The following is a 15,988-nucleotide window of genomic DNA, read 5'->3' as shown; positions in this document are numbered from 1 at the left end:
CAAGTCATTATATGGCTTGTTTCCTGCAGTAAGGTTTGACTTCTTGTCCCTCCTTGCCTCCTGATGTAAGCTACTGCTGTTGTGTTGTCTATCTGAAGGATTACATGTTTTCCCCTGATCACATGCTGAAATGCCCTTAAGGCTAAGTATGCTGCTCTCAGTTCTATTATGTTTGAGGGGACTCCAGCCTGCAGTATCCTCCACTTGTCCTGTACTTGAAGACCTTTGCAATGGGCTCCCCATCCTACTAGACTGGCGTCCGTAGTCACCACCACTGGACTGTCTTGTAACAGCTGGTAACCGTTTTTCAGGTGCTCCTCCTGAGTCCACCAGATCAATGAGTTTCTGACCCTTAATGGTAATATCATCTGCTGCGACATTGACTTTTTGTTCCATTGCTTCAGAAAAAAGATTTGGAACTGTCTCAGATTCCAGTGTGCCCACTTCACCATGGGAATTGTGGATGATAGGGTTCCCAGCAGGCTGAGACATTCTCTTGCAGATAAGTATCTCTGGGACAGGACTGTCCTGATGTTCTCCTGAATTGATATTACCTTTCGTAATGGAAGACAGACTTTGTTCTGGTTGGTTATGAACCTTGCTCCCAGAAAAACTAGATCTTGAGAAGGTGACAATTGACTCTTCTGTAGATTCACTAGCCACCCCAAAGCTTGAAGCTCTGACAATAGAATTTGCTGATGCTGTAGAAGAAGTGAACGATTCTGATTGACTAGCAAAACATCGTCCAGGTAGTGGAATATTCTTATCCCCTTCTGCCTCAAAAATGCTATTACTGGTAACAACACTTCCGTAAATGTCCTTGGGGCTGTTGAGAGGCCGAAAGGCAAACTCTGAAACTGCCAGTGTTGATTGTTTACTGAGAACCGGAGGTATTTCTGAAAAGTTTGACGTATTGGAATATGAAGATAAGCGTCTGCAAGATCGATTGTCGACATCCAATCGTTCTTTCTCACCACCTTTATTATGGTTTGAAGAGATTCCATCTTGAAGTGACGAATTTTTATATATTTGTTGAGAAACTTTAGGTCTAGAACAGGACGCCAACCTCCGGAACTTTTGGGCACCAAGAAGAGTGGAGAGTAAATTCCTCTGAATTCCTCTTGCCGCGGAACCTTGATAACTGCATTGGCTTGGACTAAGGCGTCCACATAATCTAATAACGTCTGACGTTTCAGAATGTTGTTTGCCAGCTTCGTTTCTACAAACCTTGTCCTGGGTGGAGAATGCTTGAATTTCCAAGAATGACCTTTTCTTAACGTCTTCACTACCCATTCGTCTTTTATCGTTTCCACCCAAACATCCAAGAAGGAGCGCAGTCTTGCTCCCACCTGACTGTTCTGGGTGGTCGTACCTTCAGAAAGTCTTCTGGCCTTGGTTAGTTCCTGAATTAGGCTTGGACTTTCCTGACTTAAGAAAGGACGATTGGGTACCCCTCCAATTCCTGTTAAACTGTTTCCCAGGTTTGTAAGATCTTGCTTGTTGATATCTTCCTGAGTATTGTATCTTATTTGGTTGTTGACGAAAAGCTCTAGTCTTTTTATCCTGTGGCAATAATCCGGATTTTCCACCGGTGACCTTGGCTATCGCTCCATCCATTTCTTTACCGAACAGGTGCTCGCCATCGAACGGTATTCTGCACCAATTGTTTCTTGAAGATTGGTCGGCAGACCAAGGCTTCAGCCACAGTGCCCTCTTGGCTGTTACATTATGTAACATTGCCCTAGCTGAAGATCTTATGGTGTCAATTGCTGCTTCTCCTACAAAGTCACCAGCCAGTTTCAATTCGTCTAGTGCTTTAACAATCTCCTGTCTGTCCGTGCCGGACTGAAGGGCTATCTCTATGTTTTCCACCCAAATCTTAATTGCTTTCGCTAAAGAGGTCAAGGCTACTGCCGGTTTACATGCTGCTCCTGCTGCAAGAAAGGCTTTTTTAATGTCATTGTCTACTTTCCTATCCAATGGATTAGAGAAAGATACGGCATCGTCCATAGGCAAAGTAACATGCCGCGCCAGCCTCATGATGGAAGCGTCAACTACAGGTGCACAATCCATTATTTTCGCATCTTCACTACTAAAGGGATACAGTTTCACAAATCTGTTTGATAAAGACGGTTTTTGTTCCACTTTACTCCATTCCTTAATAAATATGTCCTTAATAACTTTCATCATGGGAAAATTGTTTGCCTGTTTGTTTAAATGTGGATAATATTTATCCGGCTCCTGTTCCATCTCTTTATCAGCTTCCCAGCCAATTGCTGACTTAATGGCTGACACAAATGCTGGAATTAAAGCAAAATCAAACCCCACTGGAGGAAGACCTGACATGGATGCAGCCTCATCTGCCTGAGGCTGAGGAGCTGACGTAGCCTGTTGAGACACAGCCATCTTGTCAAAAGTTTCCTGTACTGCCTGCTGGATCAGAGACATTACTTGCTGGTTATCCGCTTCTTTGTCTCTTCCCAATTCCGCAAAACATGCCTCACACACCATTTTGTCAGGGAGTGCTGGCTGAGCACAGGACCAACACAAGGATTTTGCCGGTTGGGAGTATCTTTGATCCTCCATAGGCATAGGTACTGGAGATCTTTGCCTTCTATGAGGGCTATAAGATCTTCTATCAGAATAATGTCTAAAGTAATCATAACGTGGAGAATATCTCCTATTAGGAGATCTTTTCCTAGAATCACGTCTGTGTCTGGGAGATCTGCTTCTGTCTGATCTATAATTTCTACTGCTGTAGTATCTTCCTGGAGAACGCTTCCTAGAGGGAGAACGTCTCCTAGATGGAGAGTGTCTTTTAGATGCGCGCCTTTCTGGCGATCGTCTATCTTTGGATCTTTCTCTCCTCTCAGGTGACTTTCTTCTAGATGATCCTGCATCATAAGAAGATTGGTTTCTCCCAGGTCTTGAGGATGACCGAGATTGCACCCCTCTTGCGGACTGGTGACGTTTAGACACCTCTTGTCCACTCTCTCCCTCATGCGGACTGTGGAGACATAGAAAAAAGATATGTTCCACTAAAAAATCCGACCAATATGATGAGAGATAGCACTCTTTTACTTTAAATCCCATTACAACCCTGTGGCACTAAACATATTAAAAAACACCCATGTGAGAAATAGAGTGACACATAGTCACCCAGTACCTCTCCTGGGGAACTGAAGGGCCCTTCCTGTGTTCTTCCATCCTATAATCATATAGATATATAGTCAGAAAAGCATCCAACATATTACCTGTTCAGCTGGTAATTCTAACGTTTTCTCTGTATACCTGAAGATCAATGTGTCAGCGAGGATAGTTGTCCTGGATCGCCTCCGCAGGAACAGACAGAGATGGGAAGGATGATGGCCAGAGCGGTACCGCAGCGTGCAGGATCAGCTGCCACCCGCTCTGGCGTTCCGAGCACTTTGCCCCGGCTTTAAGCTCCTCTTCCGGGTTCCCTGAGAGTCAGGTGATCCTCTGCCCAATCAGCGCTAACCTCGGCAAATCCCGCGAGATTACGCCTACACTATACGCCGGTTCGCTGTAACACCACAGCGCCGGCTGCCAACAGGGAATGCGGACAAGGCGACTTTTTCCTCCGCATATTTAAGCCCCGTTTAGAGGCCGCAATGCGCCGCATAGACGGGAGAGGCTGAACCCGTCCAATCACGCCAAAATACAGGTAGGAAGGAAAAAAACAAACAAAAAAAAGGCGCTTTAAAAATAAGTAAAATAGAATTATCTACACCAAGGAAAAAAATGTGCCGTCCATTCGAGGACAGTTAAAAAAGAATGGCTGGAGGGGGCGGGTTCTTTAAATTTATAATATGTGCTGTTCTATTGGGGTCAGGGGGCGTGGCCTAACCCATCTGTATGCCGCCATCTCGATCCAGGAAAGAGAGTCTGGACTGTGTAACCGCCTGCCGGGACAGGTTAATCACTGCTGCGGCTTGTCTCACAGAGGGGAGAGGTCATTGCCGCGGAGGGATGTTTGGGCAGGGGGCCCCCGATTTAGTTTGCCCCAGGGCCCCGAAGCCCCTTAAACCGACCCTGCATTGGGGGTAGGTGTCATAATAGGTTATATGATGGAGGGGCCAGGTCAGGGTTAGGTGTCAGGAAGGGAAATTCGTGTGCCCTAGTTCGGAGGAAGTTTGGGCGCTGTCATTGGCGCCCATGTAAATACCGGCTATGGTGGAAGTCAGGGTTAGGACCGATCAGTTAGGGCCAGTTCACAGTGCTCAGTTGCATTGGAGAATAATTCTGCATGACAACTCACTGTCTATACAATTCTATGGGGCTGTTCACAGTACTGAGCTGTAACAGATTGTGTTATTCTAACTCGCTGCATGCAGGCTTTGTAGTAAAGTCCGTGGCCAGTCTCCACTGCAGTTCACAGTCATTGTGACACATGCATTATGCAACGGACCACTGTGAACCTAGCCTTAAAGGATTTACGAGGCTAAAACAATAAAAAAAGTTAAATACCTATTGTATTTTATCATCCTTAGGGGACGCCATCCGCGCCCCCCGGTTAATTCCGCCATGTCTCTTTTATAACTTCCAGGCTCGCGGCTATGAGAACTGCACAGGTGCGGCAGGACCTGGCAGCCATCTTAATTGGGGCAGCTGAAGCCGAGGGATTGGGTCGGGACCTCACCGGAGCCTGGAAGTTATAAAAGAGACACGGCGGAATAAACCGGGGGCGCGGATCTCATCCCCCAAGGATGATAAAATACAATAGGTATTCAACATTTTGGCCTCATAAGTCCTTTAAGCCTAGTACAAACATCCAATTTTGATTGGCCAATTTTACCACATGTGTGTAGTAAGAGAGCCAATGGATTTAGGATGCTATAAACATATTGTGTGGGCAAGTGCTCATACTACATGGAGGTAAAATTGGCCAATTATTGACCAATCAAAATTGGATGTGTGTACTAGGCTCTAGGGTTAGGAAAAACATGGGGACAAGTGCTCAAATCAACTTGTAAACTCTGTCCTACACAGGATTAGACACTAGATTAGACATAATGAGAGGTGCGAAAACCATATTTATGTATCTTGACAGGTCCTTAGTCTATTTCTTTTTTTTTTTTATTCTTTTTTTTTTTTCCTTTATTTTTCCAATAATAAATATTTTCCAAACAGCTTACAATACAAAAAGAAAGAGAAATAACAGTGCAACTTCCTATACATATCTTCCTGAGGATATCCCCGCCCCTCCCCCCACCCCCCTCCCCCTCCTCCCCAAGTCTGACCCACCTCCACTGTCCCCGGGCCAGTTCTCCTTCGCTCACCTACTCCTAAACCATTTCTCATTGGCCCCACCTCCTTCCTAACAATACGCCCTTCTTGGGGGGACAACCCCTACCCCATCCTCAATTTACATCCCCCTCTAACATACCCTGGTATAAGATTAGAACCATCACCCAGAAGTATAAGTCACACCCAGAACAGTGAACAAGTTCCCACCAAGCCCACCTGCCTTTCACTTCACTCCAACCCAAACTTGTACTAAATTGCCTCTGCCCTGAAACTCAACCGTGTTCCCCCTCCGACTGCCACTCGGACACAGAAACCGGTGAGCCAGGGCCTATGTCTCCCTGCCCATAGGCGCGCCTCCCATTCCCTTCTGAGCCCTATATTTTGCCCCTCTCATACTCTTCTGTTGCTCTGAATTCTAACCATTTATCCCACCCCCGGTTTTCTTTTCCTTTAATAATACATGAAAGTTCTTCCATCTGGTAAATTTGGTCAATCTCTATAAACCATTCCCTTATGGATGGGGCCTGTTGGCACTTCCAATTTCTCGCGATTAGGATTCGCGAGGCATTGATTAAGTGCATCCCCAAAGACCCTCTGTATTCTTTAATCCCTTTTTCCACCAAATGTAGCAAATATACCTCCGGGCCTGACTGAGCTGGTATTCCAGCCAGTTCCCATATATATTTCTTTACCTTCTCCCAGTATCCCACAAGGCCTTCACATGTCCACCAGATGTGCATTAGATCTCCTCTCTCTTTTCCACACCTCCAGCATAACGGGCTTGCTCCATTCATCTTGTTTAATCTAACTGGCGTATAATACCACCTCATTACCAACTTATACCCAGATTCCTGTATTCTTGTGGACATCGAGGCCTTGTATGTCATCCTCACAATTCTTTCCCATTGGGCGCTCTTCCATTTCCTCCCTATATCCTCCTCCCACTTTAGTTTATACTTTAAGGTGTGGTCCTCCTCCTCCTCCAAAATTTTATAAATTTTTGCCAGTGTTCCCTTAGTCGATCCCTCCATCATACATAGCTTCTCAAACTGAGTCAACTCCCTAGACAGTATTTCCCTCGTGCCCAATGCACGAAGGAAATGTCTAAATTGGTACATGCTCCACCTATCTATCTGCGTCACCTGTAGTTGTTCTGCAATTTCCCCTTCCTCCAACCATCTACCTTTTCTGATCATTGAACAGATCCGTGGGCTTCTTCCCCTCCTCCATTCTCTGTAGCTTCCTTTACGACACCCCGGCGGGAATCTGCTATTTCCCAACAATGGCATAAGAGGGGAGGGGCTCGCCGACATCTCCCTCCTACTACTTACCTTCTTAAAAATTTTCAGGGTGTTTTCTACCAGGGAGCCTGGCATTCGAGATGTCTCCACTATATATGGGAGCCAGGGAGCATCCCTTAATTCCCCTTCCAGGAATTCCTTCTCCAACCCGACCCATTGTTTGGAAGCTTCGTTTCTATTCCAATCCACCACCCTAGTACAAACAGCTGCCTGATAATATCTTATGGGGTCCGGTACCGCTAACCCCCCTTTATCTTTTGACTGTGAGATAAATGCAAATTTCAGCCTCGCCCTTCTGCTCTGCCACACAAACTTTGTAAACATCCTCCTTAATTCATCCAAGTAGCTTCTGGGTAGGGGAACAGGGAGGGCCTGGAAGACATATAGCAGCCTCGGCATGATATTCATTTTAAGCACGCTGATCCTTCCATACCATGAGAGTTTCAGTTTAGCCCATCTTTCTAGATCTTTTTTCAGTGTTTTAAGTAGGGGGTAATAATTTAAACTGACATTCTCTTGCATATTTCTCGCCAATTTTATACCTAGGTAATTTAGGGAATCTTTCACCCATCTAAACGGAAAGTTTATTTTCAGTTGTTCTACCTCCTCCTCCTTCATCCCCATACTCATCGCTTCGCATTTGTCCCAATTAATCTTAAAATTTGCAATCTTCCCATATTCACTAAATGCCTTCATTAAGTTTGGCAGGGCTATTCTGGGATTTGTCAGATAAAACATCAAATCGTCCGCATATGCTGCGATCTTGTGCTCTGTCCCGCCTATTTTTACCCCAGTAATATCTACATTTTTACGAATTGTTCTCAAGAATGGCTCCAGGGTTAGGGCAAATACCAGGGGGGACAACGGGCAACCCTGCCGGGTACCATTTGTTATTTCCAGGGGACCGGACAGTACTCCATTTACTTTTACTCTGGCCGTTAAGTCTCTATACATGGATGCTATCCAGGCTCTCATATTTTCACCCAAGCCTATATGCTCCAACACCACCTTAATATATCCCCACCTGACCCTGTCAAATGCCTTTTCCGCATCTGTTGATAGTAAGACCACAGGGTCAGGTGAGGATCCCATCCACTGCATCACGTCCACCGACCTCACAGTATTATCCCTTGCCTCTCTCCCCTGTATAAAGCCTACCTGATCAAAGTGTACCAGCTCCTTTAATACTGGGTTTATCCTATTTGCTAAGATTTTTGCTAGCACCTTTAAATCTATATTTAATAAAGATATGGGCCTATATCCCGCGCAGGATGCCAGATCTTTCCCCTCCTTTGGTATTACCGAAATATGAGACACCAGGGATTCCCGGCCCAATCTACCCTTCCCATCCTCCCTTGCCTTAATGGCATTTAATGCCCTCACCCAGTCCTTAGTCTATTTCAGCAACATTCAGTTATAATAATGCATGAAGGCAACAGAGCCCATAGCACACACCAGCCCACTGCTACAGCCAGATGCCTAGGGCCGGGCCAGTTGGCCATTAAGGATGGGTCCAAAGTTGTAACTTGCCTAAGGCCCGATTTCACCTTAATCCATCTCTGGCTAGTGGCCACAGCACCGGATGCAGTTCTGTTCATTGCTGTTCATGAGGAATTATTGCACCAGCAAGGTATTGTGGTGGACTTTGCTTCTTCTGCTTTTCGATTCATAATAATGCAGCCACATACCTGTATTAATCAATTACTAATCCGCTCAGTGATCACAGTACTTCTGTTCTTGATTTAAATGCTATCTGTATTTATCAGTTACTAATCTGCTCACATGACCACTGTTCTGCTGTACTTCATTCAAATGTTGCCATGGAGGAGGGCAGACAAGCCAGAAGGACCTGTGTGCCTTCTTTAGACTGCTGCATATTGTCAGTCACAGCACTGTCCTCTGGGTGGAACTGCTGAGCTTCAACTCATAGGAAACCACCCTTAGATACTCAACTCCCAGCATGCTTTGTAATTTGACAAACAGCAAGTCTGACACTACTGTAGGATATTAAAGGACAACTGAAGTGAGGAGAATATGGAGGCTGCCATATTTATTTCCTTGCAAACAATGCCAGTTGCATGGCAGCCCTGCTGGTCTATTTGGCTGCAGTAGTGTTTAAAGAACATCAAAAACAAGCATGCAGCTATTCTTGTCAGATCTGACAATGTCAGAAACACCTGATCTGCTGCATGCTTGTTCAGGATCTATGGCTAAAAGTATTTTGAGGCAGAGGATGAGCAGGACAGCCAGGCAACTGGTATTGCCTAAAAGGGAATAAATATGGCAGCCTCCATATCGTTCTCGTCACAGTTGTCCTTTAAGCTGCCATTAATCACTGGTGTCAGAAGTCTGGAGGTCTGCACCATGTAGTAGTTGCAAGCCCCCTATTTGTAGCCACAGTTTGCATAGTGGGCGCCCAAATTTGTACGCAGCTCTTTTAGCTGTTCCGTGTTATGTTATTTTTTTTGCCTGCATTTGGGATTTAACCATTTCCCTACTAAGGGTTTTTCCCATTCTGGACCAGAGCAATTTTCACCTGTCAGCTCTCCCCCCAATTATTCGCTAACACCTTTATAGCTACTTATCTCAAAATGATCTATATTTTTGTTTTTTTTTTCACCAAAAATTAATCTTTCTTTGGTTGGTACATTTTGCTAAGAATAATTTTATTCTAAATGCATTTTAAGGGAAATAATAAGGAAAAAAATATTATTTCTCAGTTTTCTGCCATTATAGTTTTAAAATGAAAACATTCTACTGTGGAAAACCCACACATTTTATTTGCCCATTTGTCCCGGTTATTACAACGTTTAAATTATGTCCCTAGACCAATGTATGGTGACAATATTTTATTTGAAAATAAAGGTGTATTTTTTCAGTTTCGCATCTGTCACTAATTACAAGCCCTTATTTGCAAAAATAACACTTATATACACTCATGTATTTTTTTTTAAATGTCATTTTCTTTTATATATAAAAAAAAAATTTCGGCAACTACAGGATATTTGGGGAAGTAAATGGTAAGAGGAAATGTATGTATTTTCTTAATACATAAATGTATGGAGGTGTCATTTTACAATTTGGCCACTAGATGCCCCCCCCCTCCCCCCAGTTTCTTCCTCTTGTGTACTGAATAGTACACAAAGGAAGTAATGCGTATATGCGTTACTTCCTCTTTTGTCAATGACGCTGGTGTGATTGACACAGGCACTTAGATCGGTGAATAGGAACTGTGTTTCCATTCAAAGATCTCTGTACTATTGTGCATCTACAAGAACTTGCGCGGGATCACAAGCGGGGAGACTAATATCTACGTCCCTAGGCAGAAACTGAAGTCCGGCAGGACGTAGGTATACTGCCTCAAACAAGAAAGTGGTTAAAGGGACCCTAAGCAGTCAAAAAATAAAAACTGGTACTTAGCTGGGGCTTCCTCCAGCCCACCATAGGCCACAAGGTCCCCCGGCGTTCTCCTGGCTCCTCTCCCAGTCCAGCTGGTGGCTCTGTTACTGGCGACTTTCGGGCTGAAGGTCGGCAGGTTCTTCCTGAATGGAGACGCTCCACGTCATCGTGACAATTGCTACGCGTCATCGCCCCGGCCGGCGTGACAGTCCTGCGCATGTGCGGTTCAGAGTTAGAAAACCGTGCATGCGCAGGACTGTCACGGCAGCCAGCGCAATGACGCGTAGTGACTGGCGTGGTGACGTGGAGCGTCTCCGTTCAGGAAGAACCTGCCGACCTTCAGCCCGAAAGTCGCCAGTAACCGGAAAAGGAGCCAAGAGGACGCTGGGGGACCTCACGGCCTAAGGTGGGCTGGAGGAAGCCCAGGTAAGTACCAGTTTCATTTTTATTCATTTTTTTTTTGACTGCTCAGGGTTCCTTTAAAAGGACCAATAGGGAATCTTAGAAGGCAAAGGAGGTGTGGCTAAACGCAGCTTTTTCTGCAAAACTCTAAATAAGCTCTTTGAATTAGTAAAAAAACAAACTAAAAAAATCCGAAAATGACAGCTACAAAAACATCTTATTCAACAAACATGAAAAATATTTATTGTAATAAACAAATTAGCTTACAAATCATGTAACAAATTGTATTGCGGTCTGTGCACAGCAGAGGGGTAGGCGGGGCAATTTATAGAGCAATGCATGATTGTACATCCTCCTCTCCCAGAGTCAGCGACAGCTCATTTCAGGTGTGTGATTCAGACGCTACTGTAGCCAGAGATCAGCAGAACTGCCAGGCAACTGGTATTGCTTAACTACCTGCCGACCAGCTAACGCCAATGGGCGTGGCCGCGGCGGCAGCCCCAGGACCGCCTAACGCCAAGTGGCGTCAAGTCCTGGGGCTCTGTTTGCATCTCCTGCTTGGGGGGCGGAGCTCCGCCTCCGGGAGACTGTTAGATGGCGAATCCGCCGTCTTCACACATAGTACAGTGCTGCGTGTCACACGGCTGTCCCCCTAGGGGACAAGAGAGCGATCGGCTCTCATAGGCTGAAGCCTATGACAGCCGATTGCCAGGATTGGCTACCTGCAGGGAGGGAGGGAGGGAGGGGAATAAGGGGGGAAAAAAATGTACATTTTGTTTAAAAAACACACACAAATAAATATTTATTAAAAACAAACACCTGGGGGGCGATCAGACCCGACCAACAGAGAGCTCTGTTGGTGGGGGGAAAAGGGAGGGAGGGGGGGAATCACTCGTGTGCGGTGTTGGGCAGCCCTGCAGCTTGGCCTTAAAGCTGCAGTGGCCATTTTAGTTAAAATTGGCCTGGTCTTTAGGAAGGTTTACGACTGCGGTCCTCAAGAAGGTAAAAGGACAACTGAAACGCAATAGATTTTAGGGCTGCCATATATATTTCCTTTTAAGCAATACCAGTCCAGGACAGACAGGCAAAGTGTTTTGTTTAAAAGGAAATAAATATGGCAGCTTCCATATTCCTCATTTCAGGTGTGCTTTAAAGGAAAATACCAGAGAAAATTCTGACAGTTTTCTTCCCTATAACCATTTATGTAGCAGCAGCAGAAGTCCACAATATACCCTGTATGAAACATTGTCAGAATAACGCACAGGTTCCCCTATGTCTGGACGGCTTCTGACAAGAATCCCTTTCTTCACTTGGTCTCTGTCACCTGATAAGACATCTAACAGCCATTCTCTCTATGCACTCAGCTATCAGTTCTGTGCAGTGACAGGTCAACAGCTGTTAGCAGTCTTGACAGGTGGAGAAAATAGAGTAGAGAGAGTGACTGCAGTTTAGTGCAACTCTGGGCAATTTCCTCCCTTCCTTCAGTTTTTGCAGAGAAAGTTACAAGTTGTTTAAATAATATATCCCAATAAACAGAAGGCAAATCTTAAATGTTTCCATTAACAATACAATTTTAGTGAAAAATGGACTAGGGATGATCTGTGACGCAAATAATTTCTCCTTACATGAAATTTGAATGTTCATTACATGCAGCTTAAACTTGGACCAATCAAAATAACTTCCTGTCATTTTTTATTGGTCCAAGTTCAAACTGCATATAACTTACACAAAATTTGAATGTTAGGAGAAATGATTTACATGTTGTTGATCATCCCTACGATCAACCTTTCGATACAAAAATTGTAATGGTAGGGAAACGATCGATCAGGCCCATAAATGGTATATAGATGTTAACCAATCCCAATTTTAAATTCAATTATAAAAAAACAAATCATAGAAACGATCAATAAATTGATTGATTTGTTGTCGATTCGCACCATCAATACTATCCGATCTGATCGATCAGAATTTTGATAGTTTGCTAAATTGTATGATTAATGGGCACTTTAACATAGTATCATTCAGAACTAAATCTTTTTAACATTGGCACGGACAGTGTTAAAAAGCCTTAGGCCCCGTTCACACTGCACGCGTTTGTGTCCGTTTTTAAGGTACGCGTTTTGTGTGCGTTTTGCGAGGGCCAGAAAAATCAATGCAAAGGTATGGCCCTCGTTCACATATACGCGTGGCAAACGTATGCGTGGCAGAAACGCATAGTTGGATGCATTTCTGTGCGTCGCGCACAGAAACGCATTATAATGAAAGTCAATGGGCGCGCACTAAAAACGCATGGCATGCGTTTTTGTATGCGTATTCGGAGGTGCGTTTCTCGTCGGAAGTGTAGGACTCTTCCAGGTATGATCAAAAACGCATAAGGAAAAAACGCATACAAACGCATTACAAAAACGCGTACAAACGCATGCGTTTTTCCAGTGCGTTTACTACATGCGTTCTGCACGTTTTCCACACGCACATAATATGAACAGGGCCTAAAAAACATCTTTTGTTTTTAAAAATATTGGTTGAAAGATATATAAAAAAAAAGTCATTTAACCCACTAAAAACCATTGGTTATGTATAGGAATACGTATTAGTATTAAATACTATTCCCCCACGAGTCGTAGCGACTCAAAGGGAGATGTAATTCGGGGTCTAGCGATTGCTGGAACCCCAAATTCCGCATTACTGCTACTGCTACAGTGGAGCCCAGTTTTGGCACTAAAGCGCCGTAACCACCTGCTTGATGTATAAAACGTGAAGCAGGGCTCTGGGCTAAACGGAAATCAAACAAATCAATCAGATGTATGCTGATGCTGCAACGAGCTGTGTTTGGGTGAAATTCGGTATTGTTGATCGGTAAGCTGGCGAGTCTATAGATCTCATAAAATTACCTGTCACAGGAAATCAAAGCTTTACCTTCCTGGTTATTCGGTAGCAGGAAAAAAGGGCGCCGGCTGAGGCTAGACGAAAAGGGCGCTGCCATAGAATTTAATGCAATTATTGTTAATACGGCGAGAAAAGGGCGCCATGATAGATATCGCTAACAACATTAGAACATTTTATCATATTACTAGTAGATCCAACCTGTTTAATAACGGGTTCTAGGTCTACGGCCGTCACCGCCAGTGTGCGTGCGTGCGCACGCAACCGCGCGCCGAGCGTGTGCCCGACGCACCCGCCCACCTCGCTCGGCCGCACCTGCAAACCTCGCTCGCCCGCACCCACCCACCTAACTCGCCCGCACCCGCCCACCTCGCTTGCCGTCCAGCTCCCTGGTCCCAGCTGTCCACAGTAACAAAAATCCTGGGACACAGGGACAAAACTGCTGGACGCAGCGACAGTTAGCTTTTATTAGGTAGGATTTCGCTTGTATGTACAGATTTTATGTTATCAAAGATATTATCGTTTCTATGTGAAAAGGGGGGTTTCTGCAGAGGGAGCGGTTAGGGCTAGGCACCACCCAGGCAACGGTTAGTTTTAGGCAACACCAGAGGGGGTGGTTAGGGTTAGGCACCATCGGGGGAGAGGGTTTAGGCACCACAAGGGGAGTGGTTAGTTTTAGGCACCACCAGGGGAGGGTTCTGTGTGAGAGTAGGGTTGGGTTAAGCTGTATTGTTGAATTGCGTAACTATTTTTAACGTTAATATATTTTCGTTATTATTTCCTGTGTGTTTTAACAATGGAATTTATCGTTAACCAGATTTCGTTATCCAGCGCACCGGCGCCATTTCGTTATCCAGCCGGGCCCTTTTTTCCTGGCGCCCTTTTTTCATGCAGGCGGTTATTCTGTGAAGCTTTCTTAATACCTAGGCTTAACTTGTTGGTATTATTATTATTAAGCAGGTTGAAATAAGGTTTCCCATTAATCACTGCACTGAAGGAATAGCAGAGATTCACAGGACACTTATATTAGATGGCTGCTCTCACTTAAAGGACAACTGTGAAAAGTGACAGGAATATGTAGGTTGCCATAATCTTTACCAACCCCCCACCCCCCAGCCATCTAATATCCTCAACTTCGACGCATTAACCAATCATTGCGCAGACCCAGACTCCATGGTCCTGATATACAACCATGCAGTGTCATCTGCCTATGACGCCCTTGCTCCAGTTCGCATTAAACGGTCTACACCACTTCACCATGCACGGTGGTTTGACAGCTCACTAAAGGACATAAAGAAAGAAGTGCGCAGACTAGAAAGGAAGTGGCGAAAATCTCAGAATTCAAAAGATAAACACACCCTTGTCTCTCACCTGGAAAGCTACCAAAATGCGATCACCAAGAAAAAATCCTCCTACCTATCACAGGAGATCGCAAAGGCCGCCAACAGACCAGCCCAACTATTCCGCACAGTTGATATGTAATCCATCCTGTCTAAAACCCACTATAACTCCCTCAAAGGAGCTATGTGAGAAATTTGCTTGCTACTTTGCTGAAAAAGTATCTTCTATTCGGTCTCTCATTCAGTCCACAGCACCCAAGACTCATGCAACTAATGGAAATAGCTGCAAAAACAACCTAACACCCTGGACTGACTTCAAAAGTATTAGTGAGGAAGAGATCTCAGACATCCTCTGTCGTCTCCGCCAGACAACCTGCGACCTGGACCCTGGACCAACTAAACATATGCTGAAATGCCCTGACCTGCTTGGTCCAGCATTTCACAAAATAGTAAATTGCTCTCTGCAAGCAGGGAGGTTTCCTACCTCTCTAAAAGAAGGAATCATCAAGCCCCCTCTTAAAAAACCTTCCATGGATCCAGATGCTATGAGCAGCTACAGACCTGTCTCCAACCTCCCCTTCTTAGGTAAAGTTATTGAAAAGGCTGTCTATCTGCAACTTGAAACCAGGCTGTCAGTAAACAACATCCTGGACCCTCTACAATCTGGCTTTAAGAAACACCACAGCTGTGAAACAGCCCTCATCCAAGTCTGCAACGATCTGCTCATGGCAAGGGACAGAGGGGAATGCTCCATCCTAATCCTGTTGGATCTCTCAGCTGCTTTTGATACAGTTGACCATAAAATCCTGCTTAACAGACTGCAGGAGTACTGTGGCATCAGTGGATCAGTCCTCCAGTGGTTCAGATCATTCCTGACTGACAGAACACAGAGAGTATCCCTAGGACCTATAATGTCCAAACCTGCACCTCTACAATTCGGAGTGCCACAAGGATCAATCCTATCCCCTCTGCTGTTTGCAATCTACATGTTGCCAATCGGTACACTTATCCAACGACATGGCCTGACGTACCACTGCTACGCCGATGACACACAGCTATACCTGTCCTTCAAACCTGGTGGAACAGACCCTACCCCAAAAATAAGCTCTTGCTTAGCTGAGCTTCAGGCATGGATGAATGATAACTGGTTGAAACTGAATGCTGACAAACCTGAGGTCCTGTTTGTCCAAAGCCAGTGCTCGCCATCAAAACAGCTCTATCCTAAAGCAACACCAATCAGGATTGGGAATTCAGACATAAACAGCTCCAACCTTGTGCGCAGCCTTGGCGTACTAATCGATGGGGAATTGAGTTTCAGAAACCAAATTTCATCTGTAGTTAAATCTTCCTTCTTTCATCTGAAGAACATTGCAAAGATTAAACATCTGATTCCCC

General features: G+C 44.9%; 1 protein-coding gene across 1 annotated transcript in view; it reads right to left on the bottom strand.

Moving 5' to 3' along the window:
- Positions 1 to 15,988, bottom strand: part of LOC137535707 (uncharacterized) — a 213,913-nt gene that overhangs the window by 135,998 nt on the left and 61,927 nt on the right. The gene's annotated exons all lie outside the window — the stretch shown is intronic.

Source organism: Hyperolius riggenbachi, chromosome 10 (assembly GCF_040937935.1).
Source record: "Hyperolius riggenbachi isolate aHypRig1 chromosome 10, aHypRig1.pri, whole genome shotgun sequence".
In the NCBI taxonomy this organism is placed as follows: domain Eukaryota; kingdom Metazoa; phylum Chordata; class Amphibia; order Anura; family Hyperoliidae; genus Hyperolius; species Hyperolius riggenbachi.
This window is presented reverse-complemented; position numbering and strand designations above follow the sequence as displayed.